The sequence below is a fragment of the Saccopteryx bilineata genome, chromosome 7 (genome assembly GCF_036850765.1).
Source record: "Saccopteryx bilineata isolate mSacBil1 chromosome 7, mSacBil1_pri_phased_curated, whole genome shotgun sequence".
In the NCBI taxonomy this organism is placed as follows: Eukaryota; Metazoa; Chordata; class Mammalia; order Chiroptera; family Emballonuridae; genus Saccopteryx; species Saccopteryx bilineata.
This window is the reverse complement of record NC_089496.1, coordinates 21,550,077-21,576,986: the sequence shown is the minus strand read 5'-3', so window position 1 is coordinate 21,576,986 and position 26,910 is coordinate 21,550,077. Positions and strand designations below refer to the sequence as shown.

Sequence of the window (26,910 nt, the reverse complement as noted above, 5' to 3'; positions counted from 1 at the left end):
GCTGACTTCTTTGTTCATCTGTCAGTTGGTTTCTTTTGTTGGTCTTGATATTATTTAACTTGTGTGGGGTGCCGTGAACTAAGATAAGTGAGGGGGAGGGAGAATTCTTTAACTAACCTGCCTATTAGTGACTTTTTTGCTGCTGAACTCCATTGGCTAAATCTTCCATTGAAGGTTGGTATTTTGTACACTTCAAGCCCAAGCAAGCGCTACTAACTTCATCTGTCAATCTGTTTCTTTTGTTGGTTTTGATATTATTTAACGCTGAGAATAAGGTCTCACAAAAGTACGTAGAGGGAAAAATTGTGAGTAAAGCCATTGCTATATTTTTCAGGGTGCTAAAAGTGGTAATCAGTTCCAGGCACTCCAAATTTCCTGTTCATAGTGGCATTCCTCTTGATTCTCCAACCGGCACCTTTCCAGATTCTCAAGCTTTGACTTCAAGTTGACAAACACCTGAACCCAGATGCTGTCTTGAAATTTTGCAAGTTGCATCTTATGTAAATTAAGATAGCTGCCACTATTTCTAATAGTAGGAAACAGGCACCCATAGCACAGGCCCTTGCCTCTCCCAGCCTCCCCCTCACTTATCTCAGTAATGATGGTCAATTAGAAATCTACGACAGGCCCTGGCCGGTTTGCTCAGTGGTAGAGCGTCAGCCTGGCGTGCAGGAGTCCCAGGTTCGGTTCCCAGCCAGGGCACACAGGAGAAGCACCCATCTGCTTCTCCATCCCTCCCCCTCTCCTTCCTCTCTGTCTCTCTCTTTCCCTCCCGCAGCCAAGGCTCCATTGGAGCAAAGATGGCCCGGGCACTGGGTATGGCTCTGTGGCCTCTGCCTCAGGTGCTAGAATGGCTCTGGATACAACAGAGCAACGCCCCAGAGGGGCAGAGCATCGCCCCCTGGTGGGTATGCCGGGTGGATCCCGGTCAGGCACATGCCAGAGTCTGTCTGACTGCCTCCCCATTTCCAGCTTCAGGAAAAAAAAAAAGAAAAAAAAATCCACGATACCCCCAAAACAGAAGATTGGATAATGGTGTTGGGGTTATGTGGTTGCTGGTAATGGCAATCACAGGGCCCCCAGAGATGTGTCCCCTGTGGCACTCCGCTGATCCCTGCTCCACTGGCCAGAAGTGAGGTCAAAGGTCCCCTAACGGCCTAACCAGAAGTCCCAGAACTAGACGCTCTGTGTCTGTGTTGGCCTACAGACCTCCGGCACAGAGTGTCTGTACTACAGCAAGTGTTTTATCCTTGGCTACTGCACCTGGCCGTGCAGGAGCTGAGGATGAAACGTCCTTCTCAGTTGCCGCCCCATACTTCTCTGGTATGTGGCCACATGCAGCCGCGTGCCATCGTCTTGCCATCATGGTCCTAGGAGGTGGGTACTATTATTCTCATTTTACATATGAGAAAAATGAAGCTTAGAGAGCTTGAGCAGCATGAACAAAATCACACAAGTGGTGGAGCCAGGATTCTGCCTGAACCTTAGGGTGTCAAAGACTATAGGTCAAATTATTCCTTATGCTCCAAACCCCCTATGATCCTGAATTCAGAGAATTGAAAAGCATTGTTTTACTAAAAGTTCCTAGAGTATTTATTATATGACACTTTAACTTCATACTATTTCTTTTTTTTTTTTTTTTTTTACAGAGGCAGAGATAGACAGGAACAGACAGACAGGAACGGAGAGAGATGAGAAGCATCAATCATTAGTTTCTCATTGCGTGTTGCGACTTCTTAGTTGTTCATTGATTGCTTTCTCATATGTGCCTTGACCGTGGGCCTTCAGCAGACCGAGCAACCCCTTGCTGGAGCCAGCAACCTTGGGTCCAAGCCAGTGAGCCTTTTGCTCAAACCAGATGAGCTTGCGCTCAAGCTGGTGACCTTGGGGTCTTGAACCTGGATCCTTCTGCATCCTAGTCCGACGCTCTATCCACTGCGCCACCACCTGGTCAGGCAACTTCATACTATTTCTTGTATACTGGTTGTTATCAGTATCTTAATGGCACTATCTTTCACAATCATGTTAATCTCTTCTTAATACAACACGTGGTAGGTGCCATGTTGGGTTCAGGTGCAAATAGGATAGTCTCTGCATCCAACTGAGCTTTGTGGACTGGTAGCTGCTCTAGGATTAGATTGTGTGGAGTCCTCCATCCAGCACACTCTATATTCCAACCCAGGAAACAGATAATCCACACTACCTCCTGGCCTAGAAGACTTCATCCCCCCAAATTTATATAAGATCTGGGAATTCTGATATTTAATTGCTGACCTACAAATGTGGTAAGGACTCAACATCATGTTATCCATTAAAGTCTAATGTATACATGCACATTTTAGGTCCTTAAAAAGAAAATACAGATATTCCAAGTTGAAGGCATACAGATTTATTTCACGACTTCTGAAAATGTACCCTCCAATCCATCCTTTGGCAATCATACTGTAAGGTTGGTAGATAGAGGGATGGTCACGTGGGGAACCCAGGCCCGCGAACTTTGGCTAGGACCGCCCACAGCCAAGCGCACCAAAAGAAACTTCCTAGGAGTCCTTGGAAAAAAAGCGACTGACTATCAGCCAGTGAGATTTTTCTATGTCATATGAGTCCGACTTCCCTAGAGGGACCCCTTTTTAAAATTTACCCATGCGGTCTCTCCATGCGCGATTTTCCTGACCTCCACCTTCCAGGCCAGTAAATCTCGTCCGAGGAACGCTCTGTACTGAATAAAGCCTTTTTGTTATTCCACACTTCGTGGCTCTGAGACCTGTTCCTTCCTTCCCGGCGGGGGAAAAATACCTTACACATACAATGTGGATGGTTACAGAAAAAGCAAGGTTGTAACCTTATGATGGAGGAATCCATTGGGTTTTAGTTAATAATCTATACCTTGGAGACAATAAGGAGCAATGGGTTTTAAATTCTGTAGGAAAAAAATTATCTCCAACATAAAATCTATACCCACCCAAACTATCATTCAAGTGTGAAAACAGAAATAACAGCATCGTCAGCCATGAAAGAAACAAAAATTTAGCTTCCAATATTCCTTTCCTTAGGAAGCTACTGACAGTGTCTACAAAACAAGAAAGCACAAGGTTTTCAATCCGACATAATGAAGCCCTGAAGGAAGTTCCAGGATGACGGAAACTCTTCAGGCCTAAATAATACGCCATCTAGAGTGAAGCTGGAAAAGTGGGAGCTGTGAGGGCCACACATCATTTCATCAGTTAAAATACGGTCAGCACATTTGGACAGAGGAAAGGGGCAGGGACCTTAGAAAAAGAAACAAAGAGCCAACAAATATTCATTATTAACTCAAGTTGAAACAAGAAAAATCATACAAGAATGGCAACTTAGCATAGATTATTTTACTGGATAGTGACTGCATAGTCTTCATAATGAAAATATACACTGATTTAAATAAGAAAAAACAGCATAAAAAGAGTTGAATGTCACTGTCTACATAGATTAAGACAAGTAAAGGAAGACACATGGAAAATACAAAACTGCTTTACCACAATCATCCATTTAGTATAATTTGACATTTTAATGCTCTATGTATGTGTTAGAATTTTTTAAATAATTTTTAAAAATAAACTGATGATTGGGAGAAGAAAATAGAAATTGTTATTCAATAGGTATAGAGTTTCCATTTTGCAAGATAGAAAATTCTAGAGATCTATTGCAAAACAATGTGAATATAATTAATACAACTGAAATGGTTAAGATGATAAATTTTATGTCACATGCTTTTTAACACAATTTAAAAATAAAACAAAAAAAGTGCATGAGAAAATTAAGTTAAAGAAAAGCTTTTCTCTTCTGCTAGACAACCAATTTGACTAAGCTTTTAGTAACCATAAGTGACATGACTAGGTGTCCATAAGGCTTTTTAAAATAAATCTATAAACTCATAATCCCCAAGAGAATTGTAACTAATCCAGAAATGGTAAACAAGGAAATTCTGTAGCAAGAATTCTTGTAAGATGATATATATAATTTAAAAACATCCCTTATTAGCAAATCTTTCATTTACATTGGCAGTAAATGTATTTGTAATATATAATATTTATATTTTCAGAGAAATAAAAAGGTATCCAGTGTTTAGTAACAGTTTCTGTAAACTCTGGTCTCCCTTGGCCTGAGAGGTGGGGACAGTCACAGTGCCAGGCAGCCTGGGGCAGGAGGCAGAGAACAGCAGGCGCAGCCTCTGCCCCCAGAACCGTCTCCACCAGGCAGAGCCCGCATGCACTCCCACTGACCCGCATCATTAGTCTACTGATGGGCACAAGACTAAATCTGGCACAGGAAAAGCTGTTGGCTCTTCAGGAGTATCAATGTACAATGTGCCAAAGCAGAGGTGGAATGAAAGGCAATGTCTAAACATTGAAAACCCCTTCAAGATTAATTTTTCTGGATGGCTTACAAGTTAAGTGTTTGAATTAGTATAAAAACAGAATTCCAAATATATATATTTGAGCAATTGTGGCATCTTTTTGGAATAAACCCACAACTGCCCAATGTAGATAATGCTTCAAAGATAAATTTCTGAAACATAGATATGTAATGGAGTGTTTGGGCATATCTGTCTAAAAATCAAACCAATAAAATAAAATACACTCTTAAATTGTAGAAAAGAGAATGTTAGATGGGACGATGACATAAGGAAGCCTTCCAGAAATACAAGTTCATACATACAGGATGGGGCAAAAGTAGGTTCACAGTTGTTTGTATGGAAAATAATGCAATAATCAGTAAGTAATAATACTAATAAAAAAAACCCAAAACCAAAAAAAATATAATACAAGAATAAAATCTGTTTTCGCATACTCACAACTGTAAACCTACTTTTGCTCCACCCTGTATTTGTAAACAAGTATATCTTTAAACAATTCTAAATTTAAAATGTACATGTTTCTCAAATTAGAGCACACCAAATCTAATTTTCCTTTATTTGTCATACCTTTAATTATAACACACATTGCTATGGAATTATATATAAAAACCTGCACCTTTCTCCTCAAACTCAACACATCTGAAACAGAACTGCTGACCTCCTGTCCACAACAATCCCGAAACAGACTCCTCCAGCAGTTTTCCCACAAGTCAGTTCATGGTAATTCCATCGTTTAACTTATTCAGACCCAAAGACTTGATGACTCTAATCTGATATCCGAGCGGTTAGCCAATCCTGTTGACTACTTTCAGAGTCAATCAGACTCCACCCGCATGTAGATATCTCCCAAGCACCCACCCCAGTGGGATGGTGATCTGATCCACCGTCCACTGGTCTCCTGCTGCTCCCTACTGTCTTGTCTCAGAATAGCTGATGAAGCAATTCTTTTAAAATGGAAGCCAAATCACCTTATTCTGCTCAAAAATGTCCAATGGCTTCCCATTTCATTAGGAGGACGTCAAGTCTACAATAGTCTACCAGGCTCTATAAAATGTTGCTTATGCTTCTGACCTCATTCCTAGTCCTCTCCCCTTTGTTGACTCTGTTCCACTCACATCCTTTGTTCCCCCACCTAAAATACACTCCCCCCATATAGCCATGTAACTCACTCCCTTGTGGATCTCTAGTCTATGCTCAAAAGTCACATTTCTGTGACATCATCTCTGCCCATATTGTTTAAAATTACAAACTTTCCTGCCTACTCCCTTGCTTTACTTTTCCCCAGAGTACTTTCCACCAGCAGACAAAGTCTACCTATGTGTTAGTTACCTGCCTCCCTTCCCAGGAAGTCCCACGATGGCAGGGACTTCTGTCTATTTTATTCCTGTTGTAATCTCATGGTTCAGGACTGAGATAAGCATATACTAGATGTTCAATAAATACTTGTAAACTAAGTAATTTCTATGTGCAAATCACCAAATTTTGCATGTGGCCTACTAGCAACAACATTTAGAGTTTAAAAAAATACATTTTCAAGTAACTGTTACCATGAATAAACATAAAACTTTAAAAGTCACAATACACAGTACACTGGGGACTTAAATCTAAGTCAAGCACTGAGAGAACCATAGTCACATTTATAATTAAACTTGCAGGCTTATTCTGGTTTTGATTTTCTTATTTTTTAAAGTAATCTCTGTCAAAACAAGCCTTTACAAGTACTGACTTTAATGCATTTTTTAAGCTCCTAAAAATACCAGGATGCAAACATGATTACCATGAGATACACTTGCCATATATTAATTTTTTAATTCCATGTTAAAGTGATGTACATGATCACTACAAAAATGACACAAGCTAAAAGATTCTTCATTCTGCAGCTAGAGAACGCCATCTGGCTCAATGTGGGAGAAATCACACTATCAGATTGAATAATTATAAATGAAGTATTTAGTATTTCTAAAAGAATTTCCTTCTAAGATAAAATAAATTAAGTTGTAGTATTTTGTTCAATTTATTCCATATACACTGTCTAAATAAAATTACCCAGACATAACAAAAGAAGTTAATAATAATATAGATAATAACAGCAGGTAGTTCCAAGTATCTTTACATGAACTGCCATATTTCATCTGTACAACAGTCCTTTGGGGAAGATAGGTACTATTGTTATTCCCAGTCGACAGATGGGGAAACCAGAACACTGAAAAATAAGCCACTCAATAGGAATCCTAGCGGAGCTAGAATTCAACTGGAACATACCCTACCTAGAGCCAGGTGGTCGGCTCCAGCCACACACTCAAGTGTCACACTATCTGCTTCTTCTAAGACAGCAAACACCAAGTAAACCCACCTTGCATGCCTTGCAGAGCATTAAACAGAGGGTGAGATGTGCTTTATGGGGTTTAAAGTCTGAAGATGCAGACCCTCAATGTTGGCGGTACATAACTTCATTAAAAATTAAGATTATTCTCAGAACAAATAATCAGATTCTTTTCATGCAGTTTCCTCTAGACTATAAAAAAGTACATTAACTTTATAAATTTTAAATGGAAACTAAAAATGTTAAGATCGAGCATCAATAAAGCAGTTAGACTACATAAGTCTCATATCAATCACAAATTCTAAAATGCTATAAAAATGTTCTCAAAAAAGACCAAACGTTTTCCTTCTTGCCGAATCATCAAAGAATGATTTCCAGGTAAACTGCAATTCATTAGGAGCTTCACCCATTCGGCAATGATGAAGTGCCTAGACCCTACCTAGGGGAAGACCCAGACACAGGCAAGATATATTTCATATCTCCAAAGTCATTGGAGCAAATTCCATAGGTTGTCAGATACTATCTTGAGGTAAAAATTCCTTTAGTTCTGAAAATTCACGTTGTGAATACAGAATACACAAAAGCAGTCTGTCCCCAACAACCATAATTCGCTAGTCTTCCCCAAGGAAGACTTCTAGGCAGCAACTAAACTACTCTGGGTTAACAGCTCCCCTGGGAGGCCAGAATGGGAAGATCTGAATTGGGAAAATGCCTTCAGTGTTTCTCTAATTCAAAAGAGACTGAGGATTTACAGATCATAGCTCACTTACACATTTATTTTCATTCCTGCATGCCCTCCTACTTTAATCCTTTCCTTCCATTCTCTGTCATTCTTGCTCAACAATTTAAAGGGATTCTCTACCCACACCCTGCCTCCCTAAACATCCCTTCAGTCCATACACTAAACGACAAGTGATCCCAAGGGCAGTAAAAATAAAGGCAGTGTTTAATCTGTACCCACACAAAGTTTTAAAGCCATAAATCTGAGGTTAAATTAGTTGTTAAAACCAGCACCATCATCTTCTATAGCTCCTGAAAGTAGCCACAAGTCCCTTTAAGAACACCAGAGTCTCGTCTACATTTTCAACCAGTTAGTCATATTTGCTTCTCTTGAACATCAAGATAATTACATAAATGACTCCAATATGCATAGTAGCACTGGATTTTAACTGCATGCTGAACTTGTCTGAAAACTGGGGGCACTGAGCACATTCAAGCCCCACAAACATAAACATGCATGAGAGGGCAAGAGACAATCCTATCTTATTTATCGCTGCAACTCTGAACACCATGTCTAGTACACTCTTAAGAGCAAAGTCATTCTGGTGGGTGAGATGGAGGAAAGGACAGAGGGATGAAGGAAGAGAGAGGGCAGGAAAGAGGGAAGGTTTCTGCAAAGTCATTATGGCATATGAGTTGGTGGTGTGACGGAATCACATTGTAGGCATTGTTTCTGCACATGAACGCTATTTGAAACTCTCTGAAATCAGCCCTGATGGCATCAATGTTGACTTTAACACCGGCGATCTCAGGAAACCCCTGTCGGGGGACACTGACCCACTGGGTCCATGCTGACAGTTTTGATTATAATAACACATTTTCAAAATAGTGTGTTTACCTACACTGTACTGTGTATTCTAGTTTATTGCAATAACCTGTTAACCATATGTTTTTGTTACTAGCTATTCCTGTCATTGACTATCAATTATTGACTTGGTGTTTTAATATGCACAATTATGTTATTTCCACGTGCTATGTAAACAATGAAACAAAATTTTTAATAATATAATTTTCCATTGACTTCTGAAAGAGAAAGAGGGAAGGGGGAAAGTGGGGGTGGAAGGGAGGAACAGGGAGAGAGAGAAGGAGGAAAGAGAGAGAAGTATCAACTCATTGTTCCATTTAACTGTGCACTCACTGGTTCCTTCTCATACGTGCCCTGACTTGAGGTCACACTGCAATCTCAATTCCAGAATAACACTCTATCCACTGACCCATCTGCCCAGGGCAATATTACAAAATATCAAACATATTTTTTAATTTTATATTTATTAATTGATTATTTTAGAGAGAGAGAAAGGGGGAGAATGGGGAAGGTGGGAAGAGAGAGAGAAATATTGATTTGTTGTTCCAATTACTTATGCATTCATTGGTTGATTCCTGTATGTGCCCTAACCAGGGATCAAACCTGGAACCTTGGCTTATCAGAACGACACCCTAAACCAACTGAGCTACCTGGCCAGGGTCTAAATTTTTAATTAAGTAGTTCATAGTACTGACATATAGGGGAAGCTAATTATGATCTAAGGAAAAATAGATAGTCTTCAGGTTGCTGAGTTTTTTAATATGATTACAAAATTGCATGCTATTTCAATTTATATTTCCATATATGTAAAAAAAAATTTTTTTTCCTGAAGTGAGAAGCAGGGCGGCAGACAGATTCCTGCATGCACCCGAGTGGGATCCACCCGGCATGCTCACCAGGGGGCTATGCTCGGCCCATTTGGGCTGTTGCTCCATTTCAACCAGAGCCATTCTAGCGCCTGAGGCAGAGGCCATGGAGCCATCCTCAGCACCCAGGCCAATTTTTTGCTCCAGTGAAGCCTTGGCTGCAGGAGGGGAAGAGAGAGATAGAGAGAAAGGAGAAGGGGAAGGGTGGAGAAGCAGATGGGCGCCTCTCCTGTGTGCCCTGGCCGGGAATCCAACCCGGGACTCCTGCATGCCAGGCTGACGCTCTACTGCTGAGCCAACCAGCCAGGGCCTATATTTCCATTTCTTATTTATTTTCTTAGGTGTCATTGCCAACTTTCATCAGAAGTCTGTATTCACTGGTCTTGACCCCCAAAGCAGATACTGGACATCCACAGTGATCTGTAAGCAATCATTTTCTTCAGCTCATTTTCGATGCAAGGAAAGGTCCCTAGGAAAGTGCGGGGCATGTCCATGCTGACTGCTCTGTGATGACCACAATCCAGCCTGGATTTCTTGAACTTCCTTCCTAATACTTTCCTGAGCTTTTAAACCTTATACTTTGTCATTCTAATAGCGTTAGTATTGATTTACGTGACATTGAGAAAAAAAGAAATCATAATTCTAAATCACATTTCTCAGGTGTCAAAGCCAGTGACGTAAATCAGGCACTTACTGGCTGTCTTTTCTGTCCTCTGGCAGTCACTGCTTTCGGCGCCCACAGCTCTCCCTGTTTCAGATCATCAGTGGGAGGTACCAGCATTTCACAATTCTCATCAGAGTATCTCAGAAATCGCTTTTTAAATTCAATCTACCTTATTATGACTAATAATACCTTTCTCTTTCTTTTCAAATTCCTTTGGAAGCCATGGCCGAGTAGCTCCGTGGGTTAGACCATCATCCTAATAAGCCAAGGTTGCGGGTCAGGGCACATACAAGAGTCACAGCAATGAATGCAGAAATAAATGGAAAAACAAATCCATGTTTCTTTCTTTGTCTTTCTTTCTTTCTTTCTCTTCTTTTTTTCTCTCTCTCTCTCTCTCTCTCTCTAGCCCCCTTCCTCTCTCTCTCTCTCAAACCAATAAATTAAAAATATTTTTTAATTCCTTTGGAAAATAGTTAATTATGTTTTAAAGGTTAAATGCTATTTAACTTTTAGGCAGTTTTAAATAACTGCCTAAATTCTTCTTTGAGGTTGGGTAGAAATATCACCCAAAGTAGGACAAGTAAAAAAACTGCCTTGTTATCAAGACACCCCAAAAACCTAACATTCAAAGAAAAAAACAAGAACACATTTATCTATTCTAGCTTTCCCTTAAATCTTCCTGCTTCTCGTGTTTACATGGGGTTTGCAGCCCACCCAGACAATGGATTAAGAAATAGTGAAATTCCTTTTTGAATAAATAATCCCCTTCTGCCTTGATGTGGACGGCTTGATCTAGTTACAAGTTAACATTTCTAAATTGTATAAGTCACAGCTGCGTCATTAAAAAAAAAAAATCTCTCATGATTAGATCATACATTCACTTATCTGAGGTGGCCGTGACAAATGGGTTTTTGAGTCTTTCCTCCTCCCTGGTCTTTAGTTCAGAAACAATTTGGTATTTGCTTAGAGTTTTTCATTTTCTCTTGTCCATGCAATATAATGGAACTGCATCATTCACTTGAAATACACTTTAAGCATGACAGAATGTTTAACACATGGAAGATTTTAATTGGAGACAATAATATTCCACTGACTCACTCAACAAATCTCTATCTCAAGATCGATGGCCACTAGTAGCAATTTCCATTTATTATATTCCCCACATCTACTTTTAGAAAATAATAACAAAAACTTTAATATTATCTTGTGCACTCCATATAACAATTTTTGGTCAATCCATTTAGTTGACAATATTTACCAGTACTTATGCAAGGAGGTGGGATACACTAAGGAACAAAACAGAGTCCTTCTCTTTAAATAAGATAATGTTGACTTCAGTTTTTAACAAGGCCATTGTGGACAACACATCTTTCTAACAGACCATGTCTTCACAAGAAATAAACAAAACCATATTATATAATTAATTTTCACAAGGTAATTCCCCAAATTCATTCATAAGGAGTGGCTGACATTCTGACCAGTAAGTCAAAGGCAGCTGAGAATGGTAATGCATCTTTTCCCTGAATTAAAGTGCTTTACAGAAAGGCACTTTGAAATCTTGCCTAATTGGAAAGAGAAAGGGCAATATTTATTTAGAGGTGAATGACTACATATTTGGAAATAATCAAAAATCAACTAGAAAATAAAAAACCACTGGAAACAACAAGAAAATGCAGTAGAGAAACCTGTCAAAAACTAAAAATCATAATAACAGCAATTGACATTTGTTATGAACTATGTAGTAATTCCTTTAAAAATATCGTCTTATTTAAACTAAACAATCCCTATGAGAAAGTTACAACTATTTTGTCTTTTAAAGATGAGAGCAAGTAACTTGCCCAAAGACATATAGTATGCTATTCTGTTTATTAAAATTAGTATGTAGGCTAAAACAGTTTTCTTATGCACCAATGTTAAAAAAAAAACCCAAAAAAAAACAGAAAATATAGTTAAATAAAAAGTATAATCAAAATATCAAGAAAGGAAAAATAAAATATCAGAAAATATTAATAAGCATTCCACAGTAGCTATATCAGGAAAACTAAAAAACAAAAATAAGGAACAGTGAAGGAAACAAACTAGAGACATAACATGTTTTTGAACAAAAAACTTCAATATTCTAAAGACAACAATTCTTCCAAATTTCATTTTAAAATTCAATGCTGTAAATGATCTTATGTCATCACTTCTTATGGCTGAGTAGTATCCATAGTATATATGTACCACATCTTCTTTATCCAGTCTTCTATTGAAGGGCTTTTTGGTTGTTTCCATGTCTTGGCCACTGTGAACAATGCTGCAATGAACATGGGGCTGCATGTGTCTTTACGTACCAGTGTTTTTGAGTTTTCGAGATATATACCCAGTAGAGGGATTGCTGGGACCTTGATAATACTATACTGAGTGAAATAAGTAAATCAGAAAAAACTAAGAACTGTATGATTCCATACATGGGTGGGACACAAAATTGAAACTCAGGGACATAGATAAGAGTGCGGTGGTTACGGGGAAGGGGGGAAAGGGGGGAAAGGGAGGAAAGGGAGGGGGTGTGGGAGGGGAGGGACATAAAGAAGATCAAATAAAAGGTGATAGAGGACAATTTGACTTTGGGTAAAGGGTATACAACATAATCAAATGTCAAAATGATATGGAGATGATTTCTCTGAATCTATGTACTCTAATTGATTAATGTCACCCCATTAAAATTAAGTGTCTAAATAAAATAAAATTAAAAAAACTCAATGCCATATGCATCAAAATCTCAAAAGGAAATACGTTCAATTTCAAAAATACTTTTCTAACATTTACTGGAAGACCAAATATATGAAAACATATTCTCATGCTTCAATGATTCAGAGTGGTACTAATACAGAACAAGTAAGACGAATGTAACATCATCAGCAACATATAGGCCCACATATATATTGAAAGTTTAATTTTTATTGGCTTTAAAAGATACTCATGACATTTTTTATGAAACATTAGCTCTCTAGTTATCACATATAATGAAATTTATCTCCAAACACATAGATGGAAGGATAATGCAGTAAAACAGAAAAAAACAGAAACAAAAATTAATGGATTTATAATGGAAAAAGAAAAAGAGAACAGCAGAAATACTCAGAACTGAACCAGGAAAGAGGGGAAAATAATAGATTAAATGGAGGATATTTTATGGAGAAGCATCAGAATTGAGACTTTGTGTGGACTCACAATTTCTAAAACATGAATTGTATATGTATGAACATGTATGCATGCATACACATATATATGTATGTGAGTTTGTATGAACATGCTCTGTCTGTTCAAAAGGCCTAACAGGGCCAAAGTCGTGAACATACCTACTCAGAGTTTAATTTCTAACACCAATCCCCACTCAAAGGCATCAGCACTCCTTGAGGAAAGGCTGGAGCAGAAGTCATAAGATAAGCCTGACTAGGCAGTGGCGCAGTGGATAGAGCATCGGTCTGGGATGTGGAGGACCCAGGTTCGAGACCCCGAGGTCGCCAGCTTGAGCGCAGGCTCATCTGGTTTGAGCAAAACTCACCAGTTTGAGCCCAACGTTGCTGGCTCAAACTAGGGGTCACTCAGTCTGCTATAGCCCCCCGGTCAAGGCAAATATGAGAAATCAATGAACAACTAAGGAGCCACAATGAAGAATTGATGCTTCTCATCTCTCTCCCTTCCTGTCTGTCTGTCCCTATCTGTCCCTCTCTGTGACTCTCTCTGTCTCTGCCACAAAAATAAAAAAGAAATCATAAGATAAGCCTTACCATCTCCTACACCATAAAGTAACAAACTGTGAAATTGCAATAGTTTGGCATATCACAAAGACACAGAAGCCAACTTGAAAAGGGTCCCATTGCTGATTCAGACAACTTGAGCACCAAAATAATTTTAAGAACTGGAATGACAGCATTATAGAGAGCAGAAAAGCAAATCCTGGAGGGAAAGGGGGAGGGCACTAGGGGGAGGGGCAAGGAGGATGTTGAGAGGAACACAGGGGTGAGGGTGGGGGGTGCATTCAGCGGGACACTTGAATCTATGTAAACACAATAAATTTAAATCAATCAATCAATCAATAAACAGGAATGAATTATAAACCATTGGAGGGGAAAGGGAATTTATGAATTCAAGCCAATTATAAAGGGGTAAAGAAATAAAAGAGGAAAAGGGGAGGGCTCTTGCTTCCATGGGCCAAGGTGGAAGGGGAAAAATCACCATTTTGAACTATCACAAAGCATGGCTAATAGATGATAAATCTAGGAGCAAAATATCTGCATGGAAGTGAAATGTCTTCCTGGAAGTGGAAGGTGAAGGGCGGTGTGGGAAGAGTCAGAATCAGAGTCCGAGTACGAAGAGTACACGGACAGTGAAGATGAGATGGGGCCTCGTCTCAAGCCAGTCTGCATTTGAAAGAGGGATCGAGTAACAGGTCAAGAACGTGAGGCTGAAGCATTGAAAGAGAAGGAGCCGGACCAGGAGGCAAAACGCATGGCTGAGGAGAAGCGCAAGAACACACTCGAGATTGTAGAAGAGGAGACCAAGCCAGAGCCGGAGGGAAACAGGCGGTTCCTGGAGCACTCGGTGCACTGAATACTGTACTCATGATGGAAATGATGAGCAGGACTATGAGGCACAGAAAGTTCCGGAGCTAAAGAGAATCAAGAGGGGCAGGGAAGACAGAGAAGCGCTTGAGGAGAAGGCAGAGATCGAACGTATGTGAAACCTAACTGAGGAAGAGAGGCGAGCTGAGCTTTGGGGAATGGCAAAGTTATTACCAACAAAGCTGTTAAGGGCAAACACAAGTTCTTACAGAAGTATTATCACCGGGGTGCCTTCTTCATGGATGAGGATGAAGAAGTATACAAGAGGGATTTCAGCACACCCACCCTGGAGGATCATTTCAACAAAACCATCCTTCCCAAAGTCATGCAGGTCAAGAACTTTGGGTGCTCTGGTCGTACCAAATACACCCACCTTGTGGATCAGGACGCCACCTCCTCTGACTCAGCATGGGGTCAAGAGAATGCCCAGACACAAAGTTCTTTAAACAAAAGGTAGCTGGGGTACAAGATGTATTTGAACGGCCATCTGTCAAGAAGCGGAAAACTACTTAAAGTTCAACTACTAATTCTTCCGGTTGTGGGACACAAGGGCATGTCTCAGCATCTAGCCCTTGATTTTTTTATTGTTATTTACATGGCCCATGTAGCCAGTCTATTGGACTGCCAACTGTAACACTTGGGGAACCCAATTTTTGAAGGTGCTTTGTGAGCTTTGGACTCATGCTGATAAACCCACAGAAAAGCACTTTCCAGGTAGGACTATCTTCACTTAAAAGTATTTCTGGAAATCTTAGGTTTCATCACTGCTCTAGTTTCCCAGATTCACTTGGGACTATTCAGTTTCTTTTTCCAGCCCCTGAGCTTGGGTCAGACACACGGGCATGTAAGTGTACGGCACACTACTTCTACCTTATAGGAAATCCACACTCACGAAACCTGTTTTCCATATTTGGCTGGCGGCAGGTTCTTTTAATCCATTTATGTATGTGTCAAGAAATAAAAGAAACACACACCAAGGAAAAAAAAGAAATAAAATGTCTTCCTACATATTGCCTTTTAGGAGGATAGGAAAAAATAATATACAGAAATCAGCTAATACTCTGACTGGATGATCAAGTGTAACATGAAAACTAGGAGCAGATGGCTATCATGTGCCTCCAGATGTGAGACCCCAAGGACACAACACAACGTCAGTTATGAAATGTTCTGGCAGGAAACACATAACCTGAATCTAAACATCATATGAATGCATGTGAGGGACATTCCATTAAAAAAGAAATCCGGTATTTAAAAATGTTGATGTCATCAAACATGGAAGTCTGAAGAATTATTTCCAATTAAAGGAAACTAAAGACAGACATGACAGCGAAACGCAATATGTGACCCAGGTTTGGTTTTTCACTGGAGGGAAAAAATGCCACATCACGATATCACTGGGCCAACTGACAGAACTGGAAAACAGATCATAAATTACACCAGCTATTTTCAATCTTTTCAACTCATGCACGCATAAACTAATTACTAAAATTCTGCAGCATACCAAAAAGTGTATTTCTCTGATCCAGAAAAAAAAAAAAAAAAAAAAAAAGGTATAATTTTGATTCATTCACACGGACAGCTGTTGTTGTGTTGGCTCTTGTCACTTTTTGATTTGACAATCTAAGGGAAAAGAGGTCAGTGCCCCTGACTAGTCAGATAATACATGTTTTAAAAATTCCTGCACCACACCGGTTGAAAATTGTTGGATTAGATAAAGTATATCAATGCAAAATACACTGTACTTAATTACTACACTGGGGGAATGTAAAATAACCTTATTAGTGGTAAATATATATTATCATATATGCAACTTACTCTCAAATCATTCAGAAAAAGATTGTGTGTGTATATATATATGAGCAAGACAGACTGTATGTATATCTATGTATAGATTACATATGTGTGTATCTATGTGTGTATAACATTACGTAGGTAATAGAAAGACAAAAAAATAAAGCAAATGATAGAAGATATTTTAATGTTCTTTGTACTATCCTTAGAACTTTTATGAAAGTTTAGCTTATTTCCAAATAAAAAGTTTTAAAATGTAGCAGAAAAGAAAAATCTTTTTTACACATTTATACATTAACCCTAAAGATTTTTTTTTAGGTTATTACTGTTTTCTAAGAATTGTCTTACTAGAGAGTGAAAATGTATGAACTTTAATATTTGGGACTATAACTGGACTATTAAAAATTAAAAATGAATAAGGCTCCAATGTAGTCTCAGTGTACAAACAGATAAAGGGAAATGAATGTAGAATATACAGTAATAATCTACCACTAATAGAGGTCACTACTAAATGTACAAAGCAAAATGTTACTTAAAGTAGTGATTGACTGCCTGACCTTTGGTAGCACAGTGGATAAGGCGTCGGCCTGGAATGCTGAGGTCGCCAGTTCAAAACCCCAGGCTTGCCTGGTCAAGGCACATATGAAAGTTGATACTTCCTGCTCCTCCCCCTGTTCTATCTCTTTCATCTATCTCTCTCTCTCTTCTCTGTTTCTCTAATAAAAATGAATAAATAAAAAATATCTAAAAAAATTTTTTTAAAGTAGTGATTGACCAAAAAGTACAATCTATGCCTTAAACATTTTATTTAACTTAATTCCTATAAAAGGACATTCACTCAAATATCTTGAAATATAGTGAAGAATTTTTCTTTGAAGATGATCCAGAAATTCAGTCTTTCCCTCCCATATTAATCATAAAGCATCATCTACAAATCCCAGTACTGAGTTTAGTAAGAGGAAGATTTAAAGACACTTGGGCTCGTTTTCCAAATTTCTACAATCCTTTTTTTTTTTTTTTTAAACTGAGAGGCAGGGAGGCAGACAAACAAAATGCCACATTCTTCCCGACCAGGATCTACCCGGCAAGCCCCCTACACGGTAATGCTCTGCCTATCTGGGGCCACTGCTCGGCAACCGAGCTATTCAGCACCAGAGGCAAGGCCATGGAGCCATCCTCAGCACCAAGGGCCAACTTGCTTGAACCTTTCAAGCCATGGCTGCAGGAGGGGAAGAGAGAGAGAGAAAAGAGAGGGGTGGAGAAGCAAAATGGTCGCTTCTCCTATGTGCCCTGACCAGGAATCAAACCTGGGACTTCTAGACACTGGGCCAATGCTCTATCGCTGAGCCAACTGGCCAGGGACAAAATTTGTTTGATCTTTAGAGATGTCTCTTCTATACCCAAGTCAACAACAAAATGTTTAGAATGTGCCTGTATCTCTCCAATGCATTTAACTTTCTTTTCATAGAAACAACCATTCTTTCTTATGCACTTATATTTTGCCATTTATTGTTAATTATATTACATTATTAAAAACACAAATACAATTAACAAAAATACGCAGTTCTCCAATGAGAGCAGCAGTGCATGGGTATCCCAGAGAGTAGCTGAGCATTGCCAGTCCACATGTTCTCAGAACAAATGGAGAGTACATACCTGGTAATCCCACAAGTCTATTAAGTGAGGATCGCTATGAAAGTGTCTAGTAGATATACAAATGGAGCCACCTCAGCTAAGTATGTAATGAAAATATTTGTCTCAAACAAGTGAACTAAGCTATTCAAGAATAGCTCTTAGTTTGCCAGAAGTGCATAGGGATTAAAGTGACATTTGATCAAGTTTACTGGCAAGCAAGCTCAATTTAAGAGCCTCCCTGTTTTCTTATGGACCAGCGATATGAGAGAGCAGAAATGTCTGCTGCTAGACAATCAACAATAGTTTAAACTTCATGCCTCAAGTAGTCAACTCTTAAAGTATTTCCTTAAAAAAAACCATACAAATCAAAAAAGAGTAACAAGAAAACAAATAGGGAAGGAATAAAAACTCTGACTTTGATACTCTCTTACAAAATAAAGCCAAGCATCCAAACTTTCAAAAACATATACTACTCCCAAACGCAGGAATTTGACTCTTTGTAGAATCCATAAAAGAACCTTAAATTATCCAACAGAGTTTTAGGGAAAATGTGTTAACTGTGTACACAGTCATATTCTAAAGTACACTCCATGCATGGCTGAAATCTGTTTTGTTGCACAAAGTTTTAAACCATTAAAAATAAGTTATTTAGTTGTCCAATTTGTAATACTAATTGTGTCTCCATTAGAAATATGTACCAGCCCTGGCCGGTTGGCTCAGCAGTAGAGGTCAGCCCAGTGTGTAGAAGTCCTGGGTTCAATTCCCAGCCAGGGCACACAGGAGAAGCACCCATTTGCTTCTCTACCCTTCCCACTCTCCTTTCTCTCTATCTCTCTCTTCCTCTCCTGCAGCCAAGGCTCCATTGGAGCAAAGTTGGCTTGGGCACTGAGGATGGCTCCATGGCCTCTGCCTCAGGCGCTAGAATGGCTCTGATTGCAGCGGAGCAACACCCCAGATGGGCCGAACATCGCCCCCTGGTGGGCATGCCAGGTAGATCCCTGTTGGGCACATGCGAGAGTCTGTCTGCCTCCCTCCCTCCACCCCTGCTTCTCACTGGGGGGGGGGATTTATACACACACACACACACACACACACACACCAATAACATAATGATAAATGCCAGGGTACCTGGCACTAACTTCTATCACACCCATCTCTTCTCCACCCTAAAGGACTGAAAGGAACAAAAGTGCCCAACACTGTAGCCTCTGATCTGAATCTCTATATATTATGCACATCCAATCTGTGGTGACAAGACATGCAACTTAATGCACTGTCCTGTTATGAAAAGCCAACAGAGGGAGTTTGATTAATTTGCCCAATAGATTTCCAATATATAACAGTGTGTTTGAGAACAAGACAAATAGAAACTCATTCTGTCTGACCCCAGAGTCTCATCTGGCTTCTTCTACACTGTGATTTTAAATTTATTATTCATTCTATATTTTCCGTAATCAATGGAAGAACGAATGCTCTTCCATTCACGTAATATCATATATAAATTTAATTATATTAAATAATATTTGACAATCTAAGATAACAAATAAACTGTACTTTTTAACTCAGACATTAGAAAATACGTCTACTGATGCAAGAAAATTCGAGTTTACCTCAAAGAGGTTGTTATAAAAGTCAAGGAAGATGTAAACGGATGTCCTTCTAATGTCATTGGGTGAGCTACTATTTCACAACATAAATTCAGAAGCTACAGAGGATGACATTTTCTTATTTAGTCCTCAAATGATCACATACATGTATATATAGTTTTGTGTAGTATATATACACAAAATATGTACATATATACAAGTATACTTATACAAAATGCATATGTAAAATATGTACAAATAAATGTGAACAAATATCTGTAAACTAAGTATGTATAAATAAAACTTATGCACACACAAAGGAGATACTAATGCTATGAACCCCTCATAGCTGACTATACAGAATCATTTTTAATCATGTCTAAAGCTCTAAGAGTAAGATATTGTAGACAAAGGCCTCTGAGCTCCACAGCACATTTATGAGTTGGAGACATCCATCCAGAACATTCTAAGGTGTCTCTTCAATAGCTTGTGGTGACTATGAATCTATAGAGCAAAAGATCATATTAAAAATGTATTCTTGGCCTGACCAGTGGTGGCGGAGTGGATAAAGCTTTGACCTGGAATGCTGAGGTTACCGGTTCAAAACTCCAGGCTTGCCTGGTCAAGGCACATATGGGACTTGATGCTTCCGCTCCTCCCCCCTTTCTCTCTCTCTCTCTTCCCCTATCCTCTCTAAAATAAATTTTAAAAAATTTAATACGGCTTAAAATATTCATTCTTATAAATCAGAGATTCAATGATTTATACAGAAAATCACATAATATGGCTGCACTATGCCAACAAAAGTGGATTGGTTAAACAAGAAAGTGATTTCCCTCATTCAATAAATCTCCTGGGGTCACTAACAGCGTTTCTTGCACATTCACGATGTGCAGAGTATTTTAAGAAATTAAAAACCTATTCTAGCTGGATCTTTCTCCATTCTTTGCAATTTTACCTCTGCCTCCCCTTTAAAATAAAAGGCCTTGGGGACTGGTGTTTCTAGAGGTCCTTGGAAGGAATAAACTATTTGACAAAATATATATATACTTATTCGGTTTGTGATAATTTCCAGTAGAGGCTTTAAAGAGACAATATATTACCTACCCTAGTAAATCATTAGTATTAGTAGAAAACATAAATAGAATTACTTGGGGTAAATTATCAGAAAAAAATATCTCACATAACAAGCTTTAGAATGTTATATCTGAATATGTAACTGAATTCATTTTGTTAATTAAAGTTGCTATCAGCTAATACATTCTAAGCTGATCACACAGTATTATCTCTGAGCTCTGTTTCTTAAGAACTGTCCCCAAGTCTCTCTGCAACTCTTCCTAATACAAATCCTTTGGAAACGATTTAGGTGGATAATTATTCTCTTGCTCTTTTTATTTCAAATATAGAAGTCTGGCCTGACCAGGCGGTAGCACAGTGGATAGAGTGTCGGACTGGGACACGGAGGACCCAGGTTCAAAACCCCGAGGTAACCAGCTTGAGCACAGGCTCATCTGGTTTGAGCAAGGCTCATCAGCTTGAGCCCAATGGTGCTGGCTTTAGCAAGGGGTCACTCCATCTGCTGTAGCCCCCCCAGTCAAGGCACATATGAGAAAGCAATTAGTGAACAAGGTGCCACAAGAAAAACTGATGCTTCTTATCTCTCTCCCTTCCTGTCTATCTGTCCCTATCTGTCTCTCTCTCTGTCTCTGTCACCAAAATAAGGAAGGAAGGAAGGAAGGAAGGAAGGAAGGAAGGAAGGAAGGAAGGAAGGAAGGAAGGAAGGAAGGAAGGAAGGAAGGAAGGGAGTGGGGGAGGAAGGGAGGGAGGAAGAGGAAGGGGAAGGGGAGGGAAGGAAAGGAAAGGGAGGAAGAAAGAAAGGTCTGTGAGCTCATTCTTAAGCCACTGATCACAGTGTGTTCTGAGCTCCCAGCTGCTGGCGTGTACTCGGTGGTGCATGTCGGAATGAATGAGTGAACGGTGAACCGATAATACTTCTGCACTTCCATGAGGATGGCCCTGCCCTGTGGTTCTGTGTAACCCTTCTTCATTAAACCCCATAGGTTTAAAAGGAAGAAAAGTGATGTTACACACTGTGGGTTTCTTAGCAAACAGAAAAAGTTTAAAAATGACATTAAAAAGAGAAATTTGCCCCATCCTTCAGTTCATTTCAGTAAATGGTGGTGACATAAAATGAATAAGTGTGACCACCGCCTTCAGGGAATCCACACTCTGGTGAGAAGACATAAATAAAACCAAATAATTATACGGGTGGGCTTTGTTCCCTCGGTTCTTCTATTACTCTCTTCTCCTAAAGCTCTGGGTCACATTTATTTGCTTGTGTACCAACTGATGTGACTGAAGGATCTCAGCTAACAATACCTTGCTTTTACCCCAAGCACTGGCCACGGGTGCCAAGCCAACCACTTCCACTCTCTCACCTCTGCTTGTGCCTCTGCTCAGCTTTGGAGAACTCACCAAGTGCTTGTCCTCCAATGGCATGGCTTCATGTGCTATTCTGAATGTAAGCGGCTTCCCTTCAAGCCCCTATATTATATATTATATATTTCTAACAGCGTTGTTCTCCAACAAAGACTGCAGCCTCCCTCCACTTCACTTTTATAATCAGTTAATAATCAGGGACCAGACGCTCTGCTCCTAATCATTCAAACTAAACAAATGTTTACACCCATTGCTAAGTCACAGCCTTTCTGGCCCAACTGTTGACTCTGCCTGGTCCAGCTGCTCGCCAGCAGCACAGCTGGCGCGGTTGGGCACCTAACCCGTTCTGTTGACAGCCTCAAGAAACGACATGCCCTGGAGTGAGGCACTAATCCATCAGCCACAGAGACCTGACATTCATAACATGTGTCCCCATCTCCCCTTTCCATAAACAAAGGGATAAAATTCACAAATGTCACCAAGATGGAAAAATCAAGTCGTCTTAAGGCACCAATCATCAATTTCAGAGAAAACAGGCCTGATTATACATGCACCAGGGTGCAGATGGTAGACTTCTTCTTCCAATTCACAAAAGGAAAGAACAGCCTCTAAGAAAATAGATTCTGTATTCTTCCTCATCACCTCGAAAATGCAAAGTGAGTTGGTGTTTTCCCCTTTAGGAAATACAGAGAAGAAACTTCAGTAAAGCGACTACCCAGCTAGATTTCTGGAACAGAACTGAAACCATGATTTCATAAATATCACTCTATTCTCTTTAAGTAAGCAGATAACAAAACAGTCAAGAACACAAAAGACAGTGTGAAAATGACTACAGGGCTTCGGTGGCATAATTTTAAGATACCTTTGTCTGGAAAAAGTATAAAATTAGTCTGAAATGGACTGTTACAAGCATCCCAAGTTTCACAGTAAGTTTTATAGGAACCCATAAATTTAACAGGAAATTAGCAGGTAGGTGAATGACAGGAAATTATATTTCAGGGATCACTATTTGCAACTCTGACTGTTTAAACAATTACAAACCACAGGGATCACCAGCTTTTACCGCAGTGCTCTCTTAGCGGTCCTTTATTCGTAATGACAAATGGATCCAGACAGGTCTTTTCTTATTTGCTTCCAAAATAAAAAGTGAGATAGCAAATTTAGAAGTACATCCTAAAATATCTGCTAAAATTTCAAAATAGCCTATGTCAAAGTAAACAGAAAAGAAACTGTAAACTCGTACTGGGATACATCATTCCTCAAGGTGTTGTGTGCTCTGAGCACATAAAAAAGACCCGAGACAACTGAGTAAAATTAGAAACTGTGGCAAGGCTGGCTTCTTCGGGTTTATTTGCAGTCCTGCTCTTTCTCACCGGAAGAACCTTGAAAGGTCTGGGACGGTGCTGGAGCTGCACGTGCCACCTCCTGTCCTGTCATTCTCCCCTCACTCGGGGCCCCCACCCCTTCTCCTTCACTACCTCCTCCAAGCACAGCAGGGCCTTTGCACAGGCTGCCCCCTGTGCCAGGCCCTCTCTCCCCGACATCCCTACTGCCCCTCGTGACCTTCTGGCCACATTTCCAAAGTCAATTTCTCAAGGACCACTCCAAAAAAAGTAAGCTTTCCCAAAACACTTCCTACCTCTCGTTCATGCTTTATTTCTTTTTTTCCTTAATTACTAGTTCATAGGCCACATAGAGTGTATATTTTGTTTATTGGTGCTTCTTCACCAAATTGTAAGTAAGCTCCATGAGGACAGAAATTTACACATGATTTGCCTGCTACTGTATTTCCAGTGCCTAAGAGAGTGCCAGGCATATGTTTACTGCATATGCAAACGTATACAGTATATTTGCACATACCATTCCACAGTATTTCCTGCTTAACTGAATGAGTCACTACGAAGATTGTTCTAAGACTGGTCCGCCAGTTTGCCTTCCTGATGAGCTATAAAGTTGGCTAACTCCACCTCACAGGACCTTTGCCCAGCCAAAACCTTTTGACATACAGCCTCTCCTTCCAGCCTCTACTCCCCTAGTTCTCTCCTACCTTCCCGGACTCATTGTTTTAACTCTTATTGAAAATGGCATTTTATTGTAAGCAACCTGACTGTCGGGGGAGGGGGGGGAAGCATGATGCACAGAAATCAGTAACTAGAAGCGAGAGCGCGGGAACTGGGAAGGTTTCTCTCTCAGCTTCACATGCTTTTGCAATCTTCAAATCATATTATAAGCTCACCAAGAGGTGGCAGATACTTAACTGATGTATTAAACAGCTGATCTGTGTATCTGTTTGCATATACAGTAAAACATCAATTGCACTGGTGAATTGAGTCCATTCTATTTCTGAGTGTAATTCAAGAAGGTGCTGTTTATAAGTCAAGCATATAAACCCTGTAACAGAGTTACAGTTGGCTGGTTATTTCATGAAGCACATCCCTTCGATCAGTTTTATGGTACCCAAAAGTAACTACTGATACTTTGCTAGCAATGGCCAAATTTACGTTTCAAGAAAAAAGTTCTAGATAGTCTGTGCCAACATTCATTTGGGGTTGGGGGAACTTTAGTCAGACCCTAAAAGCAAAGCATTTAAACAGATGAAAAGAATTCAAAGAAATTTGAAAACAATGACCTAAAAAGGTCAGACTAGACATGCTAGGTTTCATGCCAATGTGCTATATGCCTAAAATAAAATAAATAAAACAGCACAGTTTGGGCACAGGACTACGCATGCAGATAAATGGAAAATAATACTTCAAGAAAAAGAAACACCCTACTATGAATAAAAGGTTAATATACAAAAAGGAATGTTGAATGGGCACAATTTCAGGCTTTTCAATCCTCAAAACCAACCCCAACCCAAAACTGCTTCGTTTCTGATGAGATCATGTTGTTGATAAGCCAGCACAAATCCCCCAACATGGCCAAACACTGCACAAAAGAATGAACTATGCTCAATAAATGGAGACCATAAAATTGACGATTGGGGGAGCTATATAACCTTCCACACCATATCTGAAAATCAGTTCCAGCTGGACAGACCTGGGCTCCACCTTCAGAGAGGGGTGGAGTACCCCCTCCAGGCAGAGGAGGAGAGGTAAGAGGAGTGCTTGGCTTGGTGGCACATCCTACTGGGACGGCTGGGGAGAGGTCTTGGTGGCACATCCTACTGGGACGGCTGGGGAGAGGTCTTGGTGGCTCATCCTACTGGGACTGCTGGGGAGAGGTCTTGGTGGCACATCCTACTGGGACGGCTGGGGAGAGGTCTTGGTGGCACATCCTACTGGGACGGCTGGGGAGAGGTCTTGGTGGCACAGCCTACTGGGACGGCTGGGGAGAGGTCTTGGTGGCACATCCTACTGGGACTGCTGGGGAGAGGTCTTGGTGGCTCATCCTACTGGGACGGCTGGGGAGAGGTCTTGGTGGCACATCCTACTGGGACGGCTGGGGAGAGGTCTTGGTGGCACATCCTACTGGGACGGCTGGGGAGAGGTCTTGGTGGCACAGCCTACTGGGACTGCTGGGGAGAGGTCTTGGTGGCACATCCTACTGGGACTGCCGGGGAGAGGTCTTGGTGGCACATCCTACTGGGACTGCCGGGGAGAGGTCTTGGTGGCTCATCCTACTGGGACTGCCGGGGAGAGGTCTTGGTGGCTCATCCTACTGGGACTGCCGGGGAGAGGTCTTGGTGGCTCATCCTACTGGGACTGCCGGGGAGAGGTCTTGGTGGCTCATCCTACTGGGACTGCCGGGGAGAGGTCTTGGTGGCTCATCCTACTGGGACTGCCGGGGAGAGGTCTTGGTGGCTCATCCTACTGGGACTGCCGGGGAGAGGTCTTGGTGGCTCATCCTACTGGGACGGCTGGGGAGAGGTCTTGGTGGCACATCCTACTGGGACGGCTGGGGAGAGGTCTTGGTGGCTCATCCTACTGGGACTGCCGGGGAGAGGTCTTGGTGGCTCATCCTACTGGGAATGCTGGGGAGAGGTCTTGGTGGCACAGCCTACTGGGATGGCTGGGGAGAGGTCTTGGTGGCACAGCCTACTGGGACGGCTGGGGAGAGGTCTTGGTGGCATATCCTACTGGGACGGCTGGGGAGAGGTCTTGGTGGCTCATCCTACTGGGACGGCTGGGGAGAGGTCTTGGTGGCTCATCCTACTGGGACGGCTGGGGGAGGTCTTGGTGGCACATCCTACTGGGACGGCTGGGGAGAGGTCTTGGTGGCATATCCTACTGGGACGGCTGGGGAGAGGTCTTGGTGGCTCATCCTACTGGGACGGCTGGGGAGAGGTCTTGGTGGCTCATCCTACTGGGACTGCTGGGGAGAGGTCTTGGTGGCACATCCTACTGGGACTGCTGGGGAGAGGTCTTGGTGGCATATCCTACTGGGACGGCTGGGGAGAGGTCTTGGTGGCACAGCCTACTGGGACGGCTGGGGAGAGGTCTTGGTGGCACAGCCTACTGGGACTGCTGGGGAGAGGTCTTGGTGGCACATCCTACTGGGACAGCTGGGCAGAGGTCTAGTCCTGCCCCGCAAGGTCTGGAGCTGCCTGCCTGCAAAGTAGGAGGCGCAGTCCTTCCTGGGGAGGCTAATGTGTCTCTGTGGTGTCTACTCATCATCTGAAAAATTGCCTAGACAAAATGTTTTGGGAAAACATGCTTGCACAAACCATAATTATGTATTTTATGATTTTTTTTTAGCCTTCTAAGAATCATCCCTAAAACATCAAAATCTAAGTTTACATTTTTTTACTTTCCCATTTAGAAATACATATAATTAGGGAAGCAAATTAAGCTGTTGAGATTACTGTATATAGCTCATTTCTCTTCTCACCTTGAACATGTCTGCATCTGCAGAAATGCGTCTTTCATACTCTTCTGTAAGAACCTGGGCCCCCTTTCCCAGCAGATCATCGTGATCGAGCTATGGCTCTGCTGTCTCTGGCCTGAGACACTGGATCAGGCTAAACCTTCTAATAAAAATTCTGACTCCCCACCAAGTGATGCCCCCAGCGCGCCATCTCT

General features: G+C 40.9%; 1 protein-coding gene and 1 pseudogene across 1 annotated transcript in view; one reads left to right on the top strand and one right to left on the bottom strand.

The window, feature by feature from the left end:
* Positions 1-26,910, bottom strand: part of CDK14 (cyclin dependent kinase 14) — a 635,411-nt gene that overhangs the window by 533,581 nt on the left and 74,920 nt on the right. The gene's annotated exons all lie outside the window — the stretch shown is intronic.
* On the top strand, positions 1,365-14,951 carry LOC136310648 (microfibrillar-associated protein 1 pseudogene; annotated as a pseudogene).